The following is a 20,516-nucleotide window of genomic DNA, read 5'->3' on the forward strand; positions in this document are numbered from 1 at the left end:
CCCAGTATGTCCCTCCTGCCTGCTATGTTCAATAAAATCGATTGTTTTTCGTTTTTGGATTTTGGTGATTTTTTTAAACAAATAAATAACTTTTTTATTTTCATCTATGAATTAAATTAATTTGCATCAGAACCGTTTAGTATGTTTATTGGATTCACTGTCGCAGATCAGTCTGTATATCTGTCATAAACAACTTTAAAACATCTGTAAATAAAATACATCGAATATTAAAGCAGCTTTTATTTGTATGTGTTAGTGGCGTTAAGTTGATTCCATTCAAAGCCTCCAACACCAACTTTCTTAAACATTTGTCAAAATATGATTTCGTTAATCCGAGATATATTAACCTGTCGGATAAACGCTGTGGGTCTAAATTTTAAGTTTAAGTCTTTCACTAAATGGTGATTGGTTGATTGTTAATTTCCGAGTTATTTTTTCGGGAATAGCGCTACAATATTCGTGTGTGTCTGTGGTGCTTTTATTGCAGTGATGTAATTTTCCCATGATTATCTAAAATAATAGTTACACTGTCATAATCATATTATTTTTTCTGCACACGTGCAAATGTACAAATATATATTCTGTTGTAAAGCCACTGGGAAACCTGATATTTGGTAATTTTGCAGCAGTGTGCTGCTTTACAAACATTTGATTATTCTGATAACCGACCAAGATATTTTTATGTCAACACGTGCTGGCCGTTATGAACGACACATCACTTAAATGTGCGCAGTCTCATCATTCCAATTTGCCCAAAGTTAACCAATATCTGATTGAAGAATATTACATAAATAAATAAATTGTGGACGTGTTGTGGAGAAATAATTACCAGACTCATTGATTTTTTTCCAAATTGCCACCAATGATTAGTTCACGTGCTGAACGGGCATTTCCATGTCTAATACGGAATATTAAGGCCTTTACTCTTCTTTTTTTTTCTTCATGACAAAAATGAAAAATAGTGCTGGATGCTTGACGCGTCTTTAGTCGGAAGTCTCCGGCGGTTGTTGTCCTCATGAGGAGAGATTTATACCTGTCATCAACACCAGTGAACGTAAACACACGAGGCCATTTCATTGTGCAGCCACTTCCCACAAGACAGCCGCTCATTGAGTTATGTGGCTCTACACAGGCTGCCAATACAGTCCAGTGTGTGTGTGTGTGTGTGTGTGTGTGTGTGTGTGTGTGTGTGTGTGTGTGTGTGTGTGTCTAAAAGTTTCCTGACAAGAGACACAAAATTAAAAAATAAAAGCAGCACTGGAGGAAATACTCGATCGTCATCGTTAGTGCTTTCATCTCAGAATCAGGTGGCTCATGGACTATATGTGGATTTACTTCAGTGAAATGCATTAAAGGGCATAATTCATGATAATATATGTTGGGAACTAACGTAATGTGTTTGGGTTATCAGCATTTAAGAAACTGAATTCTTGACATCAATAGAATTATTGATGTATGTAACAATTATTAATGATTATTAATATAAACGGGGCACCACCCTGCGAACAGGGACCAATAACCAAACGATAAAACTAAGTCTCATAATTAGTAGTCACTCATAATGTCAATAGTCTGCGTATGACTATACATTCAGTGACAGTGAAGGTTTTTAAGTTCGAGCACCGGCTACTACATACAGTCTTATCAAATACATATGCACAAGTAATCACAGACGACTGCTCCTGAAAGTATAACAGAGTTTATTGAATCAAAATAATAAATGATCAAATCAATTAATATTGCAACCAACAAACATTATCATACAATTTTATATGCCTAAACTAAAGAATGAATAAAATGGATGAGGGTGTATGTCTGTGTGTGTATGTGTATGTGTGTGTGTGTGGGTCTGTGGGTGAACAGGAAGGAGTCTTACAGCTACGCTAAAGACTACAAAGATGGCGGCGTCGAGTGACGCTGGCCAAAGGGGAGGGGCCTTAAGAACTACAGCTAGAAACTACAAAGATGGCGGAGTCGAGGGACCCGGACAAAATGGCAGAATGGGGCTGCTGTGCGTAATTCACGTTTGCCTGGGCAGCACGTGATGTGAGGCGCTCGTTTGAACGAGGTTCCCCAGGGGTAGAATTCGGAGCTGTGTGTGTGTGTGTTTCGTGAAAGGAGGAAAGAGAAAAAAGGTGGGGGCTCATGAATCAGACTTCTGCGCGCGGTGCGCGTTGTAGTGAGCCTGAGTTGGCTGGCTCTATCACGCATAAATATACCGCTGTCGTCTTGAGAACTGCCGGTAACTTATGCCGTGATAAACCACGCACCTCAGCTCACTCACCGAGTCGAGTTAATGAAAAGAGAACTTCCACACGGAGTGGAAGACAATGAATGAAAATAAATCAAATAAATCCCAAGCAAACAGTCATAGTTGATACACGAATACAGCGGAGCTTCTCTGCTCCGTAATGATTGCGTAATACCTCAATATCACGCGACAGTCTTAAACACACAAAAACACGGGAATATCAACATATAAATGAATGGCCTGAATTAAACTTAAGTTAATTTAAGCTAAGCTATGCCCAAATGCCAAGAATCTTACTTGTAGATGCTTCGTTGCAACGTTGAAGGGTTCGTGAGCAAAGTTGTCCTTTTTCTTCGAGAGGAAGGGGGGGGGGGGTGCTTCTCAGCGCGGCGTTGAGCTGGCGCTGTTTCGGTCTGTCGTGGCGTGGCTCGGCTGGAGCAAACGCAGACGTGATCTGTCCTCGCGGCAGGGAGGGTGATCTAATTTCGGCTGACGGCGTGGTCCGTGCGTCTTACCGGGAATCGTCGGTGAAGGAGGGAGGCGTTGTCGTCTTTCCTTCGCCGGAATGTGTGCACCAAAAGAAAAAGAAACAAAAAGCGCTGAACTGATCGCTGAAGCAGATTCGTTATCGCGGGCTGTTTCATCCAGCGAAACGGCTTGTCAGGGTTTGAGTAGGGTTGAAGGGCCGTTGCTTCCTCGTGGCCTCGTGCGCGCTGGAGGGGGGAGGAGAGGCCGATGTGTCTTCATGCGTCCAGGACGAAGGTCCGGGCGAAGAGAGCGGTTGTGTGCCTCCTAACTCAACCGAGGTCGAAGGGGGAAAGCTGGATTCTCTGTGGCCTGGACAGCGGGGGGGGGGGTCCGGGCGAGGAGAGCGGTGTGTGCCTCCTAACTCAACCGAGGTCGAAGGGGGAAAAGCTGGATTCTCTGTGGCCTGGACAGCGGGGGGGTCCGGGCGAGGAGAGCGGTGTGTGCCTCCTAACTCAACCGAGGTCGAAGGGGGAAAGCTATGAGGTGGGGGCAGCAGAGAGTTTTATAGAACAGTGGCCGAACCACAGGGGTCCTCGGGTCTCTTGGCTCTCGGCCAATGAGATTGCCGCGGTTACCATGGTTATTTGGGGGGGGGGAATTCACACCTGAGTGTGAAATCCCTTTGCTCTCCTCAAACTACAAATCAGGATGAGACCTTTGCTTGACAAAGTGAAGGCCTGATTGTCTTTGTCCACAGCACATGTTGAAGCCATTTATCAGACCCCAACATCCCCCCTTTGTTCTGAAGAGCGAGATGTTGGCTTCGGTCTTTAGAGCAAACCAAGGGCTGGCATGTGCATCCATGTGGTGGGGAAACCTGAAGAGGTGAGACAGTCCAAGTGTTCCTGAGACCAAAAGCAGTGGTTAAAACAGGCAGTGTTCATTGTTCATAGAGTTCAAGGTTCATAGTGGTCAAGTTCATGGTGTTCAAGTTCAGAGTTCATTGGCATCTGGGCAGATGACTAAGGTGGCATCTGGGCAGATGACTTTAACTACTTCTACCTACATCTACTATCATACACAATTCAAATCATAGGTGAGCAAAACATTATTCCCAAATAATTCAATCGCTATTATGATGTTGTGATATTCTAGCATTGTGGCACAGTGTCAAAGAAAGTAACAACCCAAATAAACAAAACAAAACACAAAAGAGAGAGAAGGAAAGAATAGAAAGACAAGAAGCAGGTGAGGGGCAAACAGTGGTTACTGGTTCAACTCCTAGACAGGACTGGAGTCCGTCGGCGGAGCAGTCGTAGGTTGGCTACGTGGTGTTACGAATAGGAGGGAATCCAGTTAGTCTGTCGCTTCTGGATCTATTGGTACATGATATGTGCGTCTATCTCTCTCTGATCGGTAGATTTAGAGCGAGTCCTGTGTCTAAGTTTTAGAATCTATCGATATTGGAGTTGCGTTGCCAAGACTATAGGCCAGAGGTACCTGTGAGGGTTGCATAACAGTAGTGGTAGCAGATTTACAGATTTCTTAGCACGGCTAGTGTGACTAGCTAGGCTGGTCTCTCGCTGCTCCAGCTGTTGACAGCTGAGCCTTCTCGGATGAGGTCCTGGGTTAAATCTGACTGCTACGGCAGAGGTTATGTCTTCTTTGGTTACTTCTGGTAGAGTCTATAAAGCATGCAAAGGGTTCTCTATGAGAGTGGAGCATCAGTTTACAGTCACAATGGTTTGTCAGGTCATGCAACTGTTCTGGTTGAAGTGGGATGTGTTAGCGGTTAGTGCACGTCTACAGGGTGAGTTGGAGCATGCAGTTAAACGTTAGTAGTCAATAGTAAGCTGCCATTCTGCCGGTTGGTTTCGGCACTGGCGAGATTAGAGTGTACTTCCTGTGAAGTGCATCTCTCTAAGTTTCTGTTGTCAGAGATCCACCCCCCTCGCGCTGTTCAAGTGGCGAGGGCAGATATCCCCACGTTACCGCCAGCACTCAGGGAAACGTCGCGAACAGTTTCACTCTGGAGTGTGTCATGGCGGGCTGGTGATATCTCCCTCCCCCCACCCTCCTAATTAGAGATGGAGACAGGTCCGGTGCACAGGTCAAGTTCAGTTACCTACGGCACTGGCGACTTGACAGGCCCGGCCGATGACTCGGCTGAAAGAAGGCGGTGGCTTCGTTGAACAAGCTGGAGGTGGCTCATGCTGACAGAGCAGGAGAAGAAGGCTTAGTTGACGAAAGATCTTACGAGCTAGGGTGCTCGAAGGGCCTCTAAGGTTGTGGCACCCTAGAGGTGTATACGAAAAGGTGGGGTAACACATGAGGCTCGTTTCTGACCCGGAGTCGGGTAGAGCAAGAGTGTTATGACCCCCCAGTAAGACTGAAGAATATGTATAGATTTATACATAACGGGCATTGCCTTTGCGAACAAGGTCGCCCAAGAAGGTTGAAGAACGAGGTGCGAAAATGGGAGTGGTCGTTTCCGGAAGTGTGCTGAGTTATCTTCCCCCCCCCCTACCACGTCGACTTGGCAGCAGGGGGAAAGGTCACTTGGCTGAGTCAGGTGGGCTGCGAGTCAGCGTTACCTGATGGGTTGCCCTTGAGGGCGTCTTTCACCCCCCTGGTTCTGTTGGTCTTTCGACCGCCAGGGTTGTTTGTTCCTCGGGGGTGACCAGGGCTCGCTAGGCCAAGTCCTCTCGTCGTCTTCCGACGCTAGGTCGGAGTCGCTCGACTGTTGGATGCCTAAGACTATGGCGGTGTCTTCGTACCGATTTGTCGGCCGTCCGCGTGTCTCCCATGCAAGTTGCGCGTATTTCCTAATCTCTGGCATGGTGAGGTTACTCGTTCTGCAGTGCATAGTAACATCGTATCTCACGTTGTCGTGGAGATTGTGCAAGAATAGCGACTTGAAGGCATGGTCTTCTTCTAGACCTGGGGCGTTACGTCCTTGGAAGTACGCAGATCTCAAGCGCCTGAAGTAGTCTCTCGGAGACTCTAGCCTTTCCTGGGAAATGGCAAAGGCGCCGAGGGTGGCAGAAGCTGGGTTAGAGTACAGGGAGTACTCCTCCCTAAGGGCGTGACAAAGGGATGAATAGCAGTCGCGGATGCTCGGCTGGAGCGTTTCAATGAAAGCGTGGACGCTTCGCGCAGTGGTTTTCCACACTAGCTTTAGCTTTTCGCGCGATGAGGGGCGCGATAGGTCGAGGAGGCAGCGATCGATCTCCCTTAGGTAGTCATCGATGCTCGAGTCGTGATTATCGGGATTGAAGCGCTCTACGTCTTTCGCCAGAGACTCAATCTGTCGAGTACGCAGGCCTCCAAGGTTGATGGGGCCTGGGCCGTCCGAGTCGTCTGAGTCTCCATACTCGCGATGGTGGTAACGACTATCATCCTCCCTCCCTGAGGGGGATGGGGTCAGTTCTTGTCGCGCGCGTGAACTGCGTGGAGGATTGCGGTCGCCTGAGGTGGTTTTGAAGCCACCTGGGCCGACTAGGACCTGGTGCTGGTCCTCTCTCCTCCTGGTTGCGGATGTCGCTTTCAAGAAATGCAAGGTGGTTCGGGTCTCGGGGAATGAGGGAGCCGAGACCAAGAAATGACTGGGCTGAAAGGCTCGATAGGGGGTAGCAGTACCTACCGGGGTTGCTGGAACACCTTGAAGCGCTTTCAGTTTGTCACCACTCTCTGATGCTTTAGAGAGTTCTAGGTTGACCTCTCTGAGGTCACTGCGCAGGCTACTATTTTCTGACTGTAGGGCTCTATAGTCACGTGACAACTCCTGAACCTCTGTTCGGAGTGTCCAGATCTCGCGTTGCTGCTCGTCGCTCTGTGCCCGGGTTCGGGCAGCTTGCAGCTGCATTTTCTGATGGTAGATGAGCAGTATTTCGCAGATTACGTCCTGAATCAGGCGCTCTCTGTTACCTGCTGGGTTATTTACATAAGCCACCAGCTGCTCTAATTGCTCGTCGCATAGGACAGCAGTGTATTTTGCAAAGTACTCTCTTTCCTTTGCTGTGAGTCCGAGGACATCAGCCACCGCATCTCGTAAGGTGGTGTCTTCTGGAGCTACAGCTCCAGGAATGGGGGATTTCTCGTCGCTCATTCTCTCTAATGAGCACGACTCCCAGTAGTTGTTAATTCCCTAGTGTTAGAACGGAAACTGTTAGTGTTTACGGTTCTCAGTGAAATGTCTAGTTCTGTAACTTAGGATTTCTACTGTTAGGTGTTAATTACTGTTAGTGTTACGGTTCATGCAGGCGCACAGTGAAATGTCTAGCTCTGTGACTTACGTTTCTACTGTTGCTGCTCTGAGGTATCACTACTGCTTTGCAGCCAGAGGTGCGAAAATGCTAATGTAGTTTAGCACTTTGGGCCTGTGACAGCTGTGTGTAATTTCTTTGGAGGGATTTAAGAAGACAAGCAAGGTATTACAAATAAAACGATCAAATCTACTACACAGCTGGCGGTTAGTTTAAGAAATGAAACGAATAATTAAACCTGGAAACGAAATAAAATTTCGAGAAGGGAATTAAAGATTAAGATTAAAAATCTGGATTTAAAATCAAAAATTTAATTACAATAAGACAAGATTTTGAAGATCAAAGCCTACCTATTTTGGGAAATAAGTTTCAGGAATTTGGATAATTCAAAAGAAGAAAAAAAATAATTTTTCGGAAAAAATATTTTTTGGAAAATTAATTATTCAAAAATAATTATGGATTAATGTGCATATATACTGTAACAAAACTGGAATAACGTAGCCTCACACGGGGCACCATTATGTTGGGAACTAACGTAATGTGTTTGGGTTATCAGCATTTAAGAAACTGAATTCTTGACATCAATAGAATTATTGATGTATGTAACAATTATTAATGATTATTAATATAAACGGGGCACCACCCTGCGAACAGGGACCAATAACCAAACGATAAAACTAAGTCTCATAATTAGTAGTCACTCATAATGTCAATAGTCTGCGTATGACTATACATTCAGTGACAGTGAAGGTTTTTAAGTTCGAGCACCGGCTACTACATACAGTCTTATCAAATACATATGCACAAGTAATCACAGACGACTGCTCCTGAAAGTATAACAGAGTTTATTGAATCAAAATAATAAATGATCAAATCAATTAATATTGCAACCAACAAACATTATCATACAATTTTATATGCCTAAACTAAAGAATGAATAAAATGGATGAGGGTGTATGTCTGTGTGTGTATGTGTATGTGTGTGTGTGTGGGTCTGTGGGTGAACAGGAAGGAGTCTTACAGCTACGCTAAAGACTACAAAGATGGCGGCGTCGAGTGACGCTGGCCAAAGGGGAGGGGCCTTAAGAACTACAGCTAGAAACTACAAAGATGGCGGAGTCGAGGGACCCGGACAAAATGGCAGAATGGGGCTGCTGTGCGTAATTCACGTTTGCCTGGGCAGCACGTGATGTGAGGCGCTCGTTTGAACGAGGTTCCCCAGGGGTAGAATTCGGAGCTGTGTGTGTGTGTGTTTCGTGAAAGGAGGAAAGAGAAAAAAGGTGGGGGCTCATGAATCAGACTTCTGCGCGCGGTGCGCGTTGTAGTGAGCCTGAGTTGGCTGGCTCTATCACGCATAAATATACCGCTGTCGTCTTGAGAACTGCCGGTAACTTATGCCGTGATAAACCACGCACCTCAGCTCACTCACCGAGTCGAGTTAATGAAAAGAGAACTTCCACACGGAGTGGAAGACAATGAATGAAAATAAATCAAATAAATCCCAAGCAAACAGTCATAGTTGATACACGAATACAGCGGAGCTTCTCTGCTCCGTAATGATTGCGTAATACCTCAATATCACGCGACAGTCTTAAACACACAAAAACACGGGAATATCAACATATAAATGAATGGCCTGAATTAAACTTAAGTTAATTTAAGCTAAGCTATGCCCAAATGCCAAGAATCTTACTTGTAGATGCTTCGTTGCAACGTTGAAGGGTTCGTGAGCAAAGTTGTCCTTTTTCTTCGAGAGGAAGGGGGGGGGGGGTGCTTCTCAGCGCGGCGTTGAGCTGGCGCTGTTTCGGTCTGTCGTGGCGTGGCTCGGCTGGAGCAAACGCAGACGTGATCTGTCCTCGCGGCAGGGAGGGTGATCTAATTTCGGCTGACGGCGTGGTCCGTGCGTCTTACCGGGAATCGTCGGTGAAGGAGGGAGGCGTTGTCGTCTTTCCTTCGCCGGAATGTGTGCACCAAAAGAAAAAGAAACAAAAAGCGCTGAACTGATCGCTGAAGCAGATTCGTTATCGCGGGCTGTTTCATCCAGCGAAACGGCTTGTCAGGGTTTGAGTAGGGTTGAAGGGCCGTTGCTTCCTCGTGGCCTCGTGCGCGCTGGAGGGGGGAGGAGAGGCCGATGTGTCTTCATGCGTCCAGGACGAAGGTCCGGGCGAAGAGAGCGGTTGTGTGCCTCCTAACTCAACCGAGGTCGAAGGGGGAAAGCTGGATTCTCTGTGGCCTGGACAGCGGGGGGGGGGTCCGGGCGAGGAGAGCGGTGTGTGCCTCCTAACTCAACCGAGGTCGAAGGGGGAAAAGCTGGATTCTCTGTGGCCTGGACAGCGGGGGGGTCCGGGCGAGGAGAGCGGTGTGTGCCTCCTAACTCAACCGAGGTCGAAGGGGGAAAGCTATGAGGTGGGGGCAGCAGAGAGTTTTATAGAACAGTGGCCGAACCACAGGGGTCCTCGGGTCTCTTGGCTCTCGGCCAATGAGATTGCCGCGGTTACCATGGTTATTTGGGGGGGGGGAATTCACACCTGAGTGTGAAATCCCTTTGCTCTCCTCAAACTACAAATCAGGATGAGACCTTTGCTTGACAAAGTGAAGGCCTGATTGTCTTTGTCCACAGCACATGTTGAAGCCATTTATCAGACCCCAACATATATTACATTTCCCCAAACAAATACATCATTTAAAAATTATTAAAAAAAATACCCATATGCAAATTGTCCCACTGCAACGTGGTGCATCAAAACACGTTAATCAAGTAGCTCAGAGAAGAGCTCTAATCATGTAACATGGTTGAAAACACCATCATTTAACTGCAGGCCCTTTAAAAGAGTCCGCTGATTTAGCATTGCACTTTTAAAACAACTGAACTCACGAGACAGTTAAAAAACCCCGAAATATATGCACCAAGAGAGAGATGAGGAGCGGACTACAGAAGTCTGGTGACACCCACCATCTATCTATCTGTACATGAACCTTATACAATAACCTATAACCGTATACAGCAGTATTGATTCACTCCCCCCTCTTTCTCTTGTAGAAGTCAAGGCAAATAGAGCAATATTGCCTCAATGGAAATGGGGAACTGTCATCAATGTGTAACTGCTGGCTGATAACAGAACCACCAATTGGTAGCTAATAATATCAAGGCGTGGGTCCCTGTTGGCCTGCGAGGGTTTAAAGTAGCACCACAGTCAGAAATGATTCATGCGTTTATGGTTCCAGGTAATGTATGCCTATAGAGGCTCAGCTTGTGTTTCTATAGCTTTACATATACGAGAAGTTTGCTGGGCAAGATAAGTTTAGACCAAGCAGCAAGGCTTCCCCTGTAGGAGAACTAAACCCCACAGTTCAGTCTAATCAGAGCAAATGCAGGGTGAGAAGTTTACAAGAAGTCAAAACAAATCAAACATAGTTCGTCCTTTTTTTCTGTTATTGTAACGTACAGTGAGTGTTTTCATTTGTGTGTTTGCACATGCCACGCTGTATCACTGACAGTGATAGAGGCCAGAACCCGTGACAACTGTGTGTGTGTGTATGTGTGTGTGTGTGTGTGTGTGTGTGTGTGTGTGTGTTTATAACCACTATTCTGTGCAACTGTGTGTGTTTTCAGTGTGCATTAATGAGGAGGTGTTGGTGAGGGACTAGATAGAGATGCTGGTATGTGGCAGACAGCAGCAGACTGAGTTGAGTGTGTGTGTGTGTGAGTGTGTGTGTGTGTGTGTGTGTGTGTGTGTGTGTGTGTGTGTGTGTGTGTGTGCACGCGCGTTTGTGTGTGCAAGGAAGAAGGGCCAAAGTAAGTCACCGACCCCAAATGATTGAATCTCTGCCGCAGCCAAGACGGGGACAGCTTTCCTGGTGCCTGGTTTGGACACACACACACACACACACACACACACACACACACACACACACACACACACACGAACACGCTCACTGAGACTAGTAGACTCCTGGCTCCAGGAAGAAGACCTCAAACGGAGAAGCAGGAAAACCCAGGAGGTATAATACGCTGTCGATATAGGCCAACAGAGGTCAGGGAAACACACGCACACACTCAGTCATACTCGTTGGTCATTAGCATGTTTTGCAAAGTAAGCAGAACGTGTTTCTTGTCTGCATCTGTTCCTGCTGACATCACCATGTTATATCTGATCAGATTGATGGACATGGATCCACTCATGTGATATTGGTAATGATGAAACAGGGCGAATCAATAACAACTCATTGTCTGTCAAATGGGCCCATGAAGACCTCTGATTACGTCTGACGACTCTCAAAGTCCCCTTTGTGTTGTTTATCCATTCAACGTTCTTGCTTGACACTTGTTTGATAAACCTCAACTGACTTTTCTGAATGACTGACGTCATTGAGCCAGACCTTTCAAATTTGACATTTTACAAAAGTTTGCAGTAAGCAGAACAGCATGATGTGCACACACACAAAAAAAAGATTATTCTGTTAACTATTGGCTATAATTTGGCCAGTCATCAGTTACGAACGGGACTGTCCCATGTCTGGCTCCTCGCTGCTTCTCAACATGCTTTTGTTTGGGTTGACTGCTGTAAACCTCATTGCCCCTTGGGCGACATCAAAGCTCTGCTCTCAACTCTCGTCACCAAACGGGTCTCTGTCTGACTAACGCCACGTTTCTGCTGCGCTCATTCTATTGAAATATCAAAACTATCCACTCACTTCAGTTTATATTATATATATCGTACAAAAGCAACATATCCAATGAAGTCGTATGGAAGTGCAAGCACTAGTTTTTTAATAAGGTTAATGTGTTAATAAGGTTTTTATCAGGTGAATTAATCAGAATGTTTTTCGATAAATAAGTGCAATATTCATGGGATCATGTCTCTTTGTGTGTATATGTGTGTAAGTATGTGTGTGTGTGTGTTATTCTACGCTATCTGTATGTTATGCTTGTGGATTAAGTGTGTTTGAATAGGTACGGATAGGGATTTGCTGAGGAGACAAGTCTGCTCAGCAAGACACCTTGGCTTCAGCAACACAGATCATCTCTTCCTCTGTCTTACTAACACACACACACACACCATTAACCAGGAGTGTGTTTCTTTTTTGAATAAATGATTAACTCCTCAGCTGCAGGTTCTCTATATGTGACGAGCTCGAGTGTTGAATTGAAGTCTTGGTTCACACTGTTTGAAGAGCAGCGCAAACACATCACACAACACTCCAACTACAGACGATAAGAATTCAACTATCAAAACCCCCGTTATGGTTCTGATGGTGTTCGCTGTCTGTAAAGCAACGTTTGAATATTTCTTGGACGCTTGTATGATAATATTTAAAATTCCACTCCTGGGTGCTGCTTCCTCAAATGCCGGCTTTAAAAATGAGAATATTTTTAAGGGAGTTCTGTGAGTGACTCGTTATAATCAAGTGAGCTTTGCACAGATGGCCCCATGTGCAAAATGCACCACTGACCAATCATGTCGGCTGAATATCTGCCTGACAGCCTTATAGCGGGGCGCCCCATGACACCCAGAATGTGTGTGCATGTTTGTGTGTGTGTGTGTGTGTGTGTGTCTGAGCTGTAGCAAGTGTATTTTTAGCAGTGAAGACTCAGGGAACCCAGAACCTCTCCCTGTGATAAGCAGTGGCCAAAGTCCGCAGGCTAGCGAAGGCCTGAAGAGCAAATAGGGAACACACACACACACACACACACACACAAATGCAAAGACGGTGTTTAATATGCTGATACACCGGGCTTAGTTGCAGAGAGAAAGCTTTGTTGTTTGAACGTGGAGGGGCAAGTTAGGGGTAAGATTCAGGTTAGGTAAAGGTGAGGTGACGTCATCAAAACAATGGGTTCTGGTGTCTTTGAAGGGTTCATGCAGAGTTCATGCAGAGAGGGTCAAAGAGCTGTCAGGGTGGCTAAAATGGTGCACGGAGATGCAGAGTGTGATGGTGAAAAGAACGAGAGAAGGACGGAGGATTTGGAAACAAGTGTGAGAACTTTTTTTATCAACGTCAAAAAACGGTCTTCTGCTGTCAGTCAAAGGCAGGCTTCCTCCCCCCCCCCCCCCCCCCCCCCTGCTCTCAAAACACTGGGAGAGAAAACAAAAACACAATGAGGAAGCGAGAGGAGAAAAGGTCCCTCAATCCAGGGACGGTCGTAGCGCACAAGCCCGATAACAGCAGGAATAGTTCTGTTTGGACAAGGAGAGGATGGATTGGTGGAGGAGAAAGACTTAACAAATTGGTTGCGTCTGAAAAAAAAGAAGTGGAGAGAAAAAGAGAGAATGTCGGAGAGGAGGAGAATTAGGGAGAAGCCACCAGACAGGAGGAACAGTGGAAAACAAAAGAGGCTCCACACTCTGCTCTGTCTTATCTGTCTGAGGGTCTTATCCACCACTGGCTCTGTTAGTGTAACCCCATTTGCTCCCTCCCTCCCTCCCTCCCTGCCGGGCGCTCTCCTTCTACCTCATCCCTCCATCTCCATCTCCCCCTTCCTCCTCCTCCCGCCCCCACTGCTGCGGACCCCCGTTATCAGGCCAGGGCTGACGTCAGGGGGGCCCGCTGGTGCTGGGGGGGGCCGGAGACGGAGGCTGATAGCGCGGCAGAGGCTGCCTCCACACAGGCTGTGGGAACCGCGGACCCAGCCCACCTCGACCCAGTGGCCCCGCACGTCCACCACGAGAACACACACACACACACACACAGAGAGGTAAGGATGTACGCTGAATTCGTGGAAGGACACACACACTTCTTGTGAATTTGGGGAGAGTTTCTGCAGTTGAAAACTTACACAAAGATATTCTTAAGCTCAGACCAATAATTGTTGCATTTGGTTAGTTTTCGGATGAATAATGATGAAATAAAGGCTTCAGCAAGTCACCGTCAAAATCTTATTTCTGCAGGTGTGGAGATTGCTATGAAACACATTTGCAAAAATCTGAAATGAACAGTTCACCAAATAAATATCAGATGTTTGGGGTGACTCCTGACTGAGTATTTCTAAAATCCTGACCACGGCCCTGACACTGATGCATGTATATATCTACAGCACATCTAAAGGGGAACATACGCATATTTAAATGCATACAAACTGCTTGTGTTCATATATGTTCACATCTTTCTGTTGTAAGCATCTTCCATAGACTCTGCAATCTTTTGAGCCTAAAATAAACACAAGTATCTCATCCACAGCAGATATAAATAGTTCAGTTAATGAGCTGTTTCTTATCAAAATTCCCAAGGGCTGAATATTTCTCATCTTCTCATCCACTTCTATAAAAGTCTTTCTGCATCAAATATGTCCCGAGGTAGCAATATAACTGCACTTTGTTATCTTCTGTCATGTTTCTTGCAATACCTCTTACTTCCACTTCACAAAAATGAAGTGCACAAGTTCATGGAATCACTTTATGCATCATAAATTACACGTTTTAAACCGCCCCGCTTTAGAAATCAATTCCCCAGGCACCTTCTCAGCCTGATACAACTGTATATGACAGATATTATGTCATTCAGTTTGAAGATAAAACTGAGGTTAACTTTCTTTTTGACATTCGTCAGCTCATATCTCCATTACTAAGACAGTGCAGTTGCAGTGCACTTGACAGATTACGTGTGACGTCAGGGTTAGTGTTAGTCCATGAAACATGGAATCCAGCGGATTAATTGCTTGAGAATACGGTAGGTTAAGGAGGCACTTACCCCTGAGTGCTGGAATGTCATCCCAAAAAATAGCATCTGTAAAAGGTGTGTGTGGGTGTGGGTGTGTGTGTGTGTGTGTGTGTGTGAGAGTGTGTGTGTGTGTGTGTGTGAGTGTGTTTGTACGGGTCAACAGGTGCAAGTTTGATCTGAGGGGAGTGAGTGGAGCGTGGAGGCCAGCAGCAGATGAGTTTGGCAAGTTTCACATCATTAGCTGCAGGTGCAGCACTCCCAACATGTGCAAACACACAGACACACACACACTCACACACACACACTCACACACAACTCATGTCATCTAAACCTTGTTAATTATCATCCCTCAACATCAGTGTACCCAATGAAACCAACTCAACCCTACTCCACAGATCAACTCTGGTTTGACTCATTTATGGGAGGGGATTGAACCATCAAACTGCCAGTTACACAGAAATATATTTCCAGGTCCTTCCTACGTGTGTCTCAGATGTTTTTCGGAGATGGATCTGTCGGATGGGGAGTGGAGACACGCTTATCAGTGTGTTTTCCTCGATAAGGCGGAGAAGATTTGTAACGGTTGCGGTGTGTGTGTGTGTGTGTGTGTGTGTGTGTGTGTGTGTGTGTGTGTGTCTGCCTGCGTGTGTCTATTGCTCTCTCACTTACTCTGACCTCTTCTTGGCCGAACAAGTAGGAGGAAGAAAAGAGTGGCCTTGACAGAGCGTGAGGAGGGGTGAGATGTAAAATAAGAATCAGACCGTTGTTTCTGAGTTGCTTATTTCTTCTCCTCCACCTCATTTTCTCTCACCCTCTTTGTCAGACACACACTCCCTGGATTTCACCAGTGGCTGTTGTGTCCTTGGGTATGATGAATAACTCTAAACTATAAGAGGGAAAAACAAAAGTGTGAACTTAAGGTGCACTCTAAAAAGGAGCATGAGTAAAATGCAACTTGCTACATATGACTCTGTGACAGCAGTCTACGACCCCAGAGCGATAGAGAAACCAAAAGCATCATGGACCAGATCAGGCACCACATCTTTTCTCAACAAAGGATTCGGGGCCTCAAGAACAAGTAAACACTGCTCTCTAAAACTTATCAGGCAGAAATACTGTAAATGGACAATCAAAATCATTAACACTTCCGTCAACCATTTCAGGACATTAATCAACCTGAACTATAAGTATCTTTGGTGTTGCAACATGCAGCATGTAAGCAAAACCAGGCAGCCGACGTCTGGTGGGCAACTTAAATGCGTGTGTCATGTGTGTGTAGTGGCATCCGAATCATTCAGTAAGAAGGTGATACAGTTGCTCGCTGTAGAGAGCAACACCCGACTCAACCGCTGCGTTATAACTGACTAGTATGTCCAGAAATAACAACAAAGCTATGAGTGTAATGTGTTGAATAAACGTAACTATGTTACATGAATTTATTAAAGAAACAGATAAACAGATAACACATCTCCGTATTAATTTCCATATTAAAGCTTAAAGAGGGGGTTGCACTCAGAGACGACGGTTTTCACCCAGACTCAACTCTGCGTCCCACATTTGCATTTTCTCTCTAAAAGTGGCAAGACAGCAGCGATTGATTCACTAACAGACATTGTAAATGAATCACAAACGAAAACAAGGTGTTTGATCATCAATCAGAGACAGTAGGTGTCATGTGATCAGCTGGAGGGGGAGGGGCGGGGCGGGGGGGGGGGGGCTGTCATGATAAGCCTCATTAGTCTCTTTAATTGGTCCAGAACAGTTGTAGTGAGCCAGTCTGTGGTCTGGCCTCACGCCAGGCTAAAGTAAACCGACCCAATGGAAACATTGTACAGGCCGAGCAACAGATCACAGAGTGCAACACGGAGTCTGCCGAAGACCGCGTTTAATTCAGACTGAACCAAATTCACAGAGTAGACTGGGCCTTTTAACTTGAATTACTGAGTTTAACACGAGTTACGCCAAATTATAGAAACATGTGAGCTTGTGAAACATTTCTCATGGACCTGCTTTGTTCGATTTTTTAAATATCACACAATGAACACCATTTCTAAACACAACTACTCCCTTCACTTGACAGTTCGTTGGCCTTCTCTTGTGCCCACAACACTTTGACCGGTCTCCGTAGTGCCAAATCATTTAAAAAAAACACGTTTTCATGAGTTGTTCAAAAGATATTTTTCTTCCCAAGATGATTACAAAACACAACAACCTCTAACTGTGACCTTTAACCCTCTGAGGCCTTTTGGTCTTCGTCTGTTCATACGTGTGTTTGTCTACATCATTTATTTCTTTGACTAGTTTTTATTGCTAATATTGGAAATTTGTCGATCTGTCTTTTTCTGGTAATGCGTGACAGTGTGCACGTGTGAATCGGTGCGCGTGTGCGCGTGTGCGTGTGTGCACCGTGGCGTCTATAGCTTGCGGGGGAATCCATCAAAGCTTATCATTATAAGTAAACATGACAGAGTGGACAAAATGTCTTGTGCGCCGCCAGACCTGCTATCTCGCCACAAGCCATATCTGTGATGATGGACTGATGTGGCGCTGGCTTGGTCTAACGAGAGTCTGAGTGTGAGAGTGGGAGTGCATGTATGAGCGCACATGCGCTAGAACACGCACACATCAAAAGGCATACGCATGTAAACACTCAGTAAGCACACACTCCAAGTTACCTTCAACATAGCCCCTTATATCCTTTGCCTCTCAAAGGAATACTACCTACACTGTACATGAAAAGTTGACTTATCGCACAATCATAAATGAGCAGCCGCAGTCATAATTCATACAGGTATGTTTGCTGGGGCTCAAAGTTGTATCTGTGCTTTTCCTTCTGGAAACAGACGGTTACTGTACAGAACGAGCCTCTCTTTTCATGGCAGATGAGATCAGAGGAGAGTTAAGGGCTGCAGAGGGAGATTTATTAGAAATGTTCGCTAATAGGTCGTGATCTGTACTCATTATCATGGCTTCCCTAAGTGTCAGGTAGACCTCTGTTAGTATGAACTGTGGAACGTCAAGTAAGGTTATACAATTCAGAAAATGAACATACGTCCTTTTTAGTGTTCGATTTTCAGAGCTTTGGTGAGGTTTCTTGTTTGTGTGCGTGTGTGGAGGTCAGCCTGTGTGTTCCTCTACTTGTTACAACACCACTGATAAGGAGGTTAAACAACCATGCACTGTTTGCTCCCCTACCATGGTCATGTGATCAAAAACACTGATGAGCGTGTGTGTGTGTGTGTGTGTGAGAAAGTGCGTTTGAGAGGGTGATGTAGTGCTTAATATTAATGTCCATCTCTCCTTTAGGTTTCCAACATCGTCTGCTCCTTCCTCGAGGTGCGGCTCCTGCACCGTCTGGACGTTTGACTTCGAGAAGGAAAACCCCGCCATTGATAACCTTTCCCCCACCGTGTAGTTCCTGGGTCAAAGATCATGGCTGCAGTGCCTCAGCTGACTTGGCAGATTGACAGTGGGTGTAGTGGCACTGGATGGTATACAGTATGGAGCCGTTTCATGCCGTGTCTCCGTCACTTTCATTCCCCTCTCTGTCTTTGTTAAATGACTGGTGCAAGTAGCCAGTGTGTGTGTGTGTGTGTGTGGGGGGGGGGGGGGGGGTCATTAACCTCATGGTAACCTAGAAGGTGGTCTTTCACTTACTCTGGACTCTCATAGACCACCAAGGGAGTGATAAATGTGTCTCCATCACATCTAGCCGGTTGTAGCTTGTGATGCGTCATATACAAGTTTTTTAAATATCTGAGTTCTTAGTAACTGCTGCTTAGTTTCAGTCACTTTTTTGCCAAAAATTTGATGAGAGTATCATAATCGTGTATGGTAGATATGGAGCTATAATCAACAGTCAATTAGCTTAGCTTAGCACAAAGACTAGAAACAGCTAACCTGGCTCTGCCAAAAGAAATGTGCCTATCATCGCCTCTAAAGCTGACTGGTTTGCAAAAAAAGAACCAACAACATGCAATTGTGGTTTGGGTTCTATTTGACATTTTACGACCTCATTGTATTGTTGTTAGGTGACGCGTTTGTGGCGTTTTTCCCTCAACCTAAGTGGTTTTGTTACTTAAACCTGACCTTTGTTTTGTCGTGTAATGTTGTCTCAACCATCGTAAAAAAAACTGAAACGCAGAGAAGGCACAAAAGGAAGTTCCAGAATAGTTTGAAAGTTGTGATGAGCCACACAATTTTGTTTTGAAAATAAGTGTTGCCTACATGAATCAAAAGATTTAAATTGTGTGACTATTTCAGGACCTGCCGTGAGAATGTGTTCTAGCGGAGACTTCAGTAACCTTAAATCGGTTGCTATTAAACATCTGTTAGCAACTCTGTTATTTGATCATTGAGTTATTAGAATATGGTTTTGTAATTTAACGTATATTGTGTTGTTTAAGTGAAATATCATTTAAAATATTTGACACTGTATGTTTGATATTAAACAGCGTTTTAATCATGTGTCATGTCAGCTGTGTCGACCATATCCCATTACTTCCTACACTCTTCACCCGAAACAGGGAGTACATTAGCGAGCTAACGTTAGCTTTGTCAGTTGATTCACTGAGCTGTGTAGTTACATCTGTCACCGATTCTTAAGTGGGGCTCTCAATCCTCGAAGGGAGCAGCTCTCTCTCTCTCTCCCACAGATTTCTTCTCCTAATTAGTTTACTGCTCAAAAATCGTCTTCCTATAAAGACACAGATAGAAAAACTGAAAATCTGCATTTTTTCCCCCCACAGGTTTGATTTATAGAAGGGAATTACGGCTCCCATAATTCCTATCAATTATCGTTTGTGTGACATATCCTTTTTCAATGTTTAGGTTTTGCCGCTTCCTGCTGCCACAGTGTACTTGAAGTTATCAGTGGTTGTAGTCTAAGCTAGAAGTGTATGACGTCTGAGTAAAATGATTTAAAATCTCTCCAAGGCCTGTGCTGGGTCAGACCGCTGTGATCACAACACTTCTAAAAGATACACGCAAGATAGTCTCTTTACATGCGCTGACATGGCAAAACTAAGGCACTGGATGAAAGTCACTCTGACTGTTTAGGTCTCCTATTGCAACAGCAGACACAAATAAGATGAGATAATATCTAAATGTGTACTGGATATGGCACTATTAGGCATAAACAATAACACAGATGCCATCTCAGTGGCACAAATACAAACATGAAGATTTATGGGCTGAAAATGTGCTTCATATTTTCTTTTGTGCCTTTCTTCTTTTCTTTACATCTTCTGCCAGATCCGTATATTTGTGTGTGTGTGTGTGTGTGTGTGTGTGTGTGTGTGTGTGTGTGTGTGTGTGTGTGTGTGTGTGATCTCATATGACAGAGAGACCAGGTATGCTGTTGGTTTGATGTGGACTTAGACTATTATTTTTACAGCCCCTGTCTGAGCAACATCTTGAAAACATTACACATTAAAGAGTCAAAAGTTTAGAGCTCATCGCTGGCTTTTTGTCGCGCTTTAAATTCAGCTAAACTGTGCTACTCCGTCTGCCTTAGCGTGACTTCCTTTTTTTTTAAATCTTTGAGCTTTCGAAGCCATGTCTGTGTGTCCCGGAAGGAGAAGAATAACCTTGCAATACACAACTTGAAGAAAAATATTAGAAATAAGGGAAAGGAGCAAAGAGCAAGAGAGAACATTTAATAGAATGTGGACGGCGACGTTTGGGAGTTGGACATGGCGGTCCATTTGCTGAGTCAAATGACGATTTGGTGGTCCTAAAGGGGGACGATGATACCCAGAGCCCCGGGGTCCCTGCCAACAAAAACCCTGCTCCCAACCAAACAGTCCCCCACAATCCTTTGCTCCATGCAGGGTAGGGAGAGAGGAGGGGGTGGAGAGGGGTCGATGGGAGTC

This window comes from Melanostigma gelatinosum (genome assembly GCF_949748355.1).
Source record: "Melanostigma gelatinosum genome assembly, chromosome: 19".
Taxonomy (NCBI): domain Eukaryota; kingdom Metazoa; phylum Chordata; class Actinopteri; order Perciformes; family Zoarcidae; genus Melanostigma; species Melanostigma gelatinosum.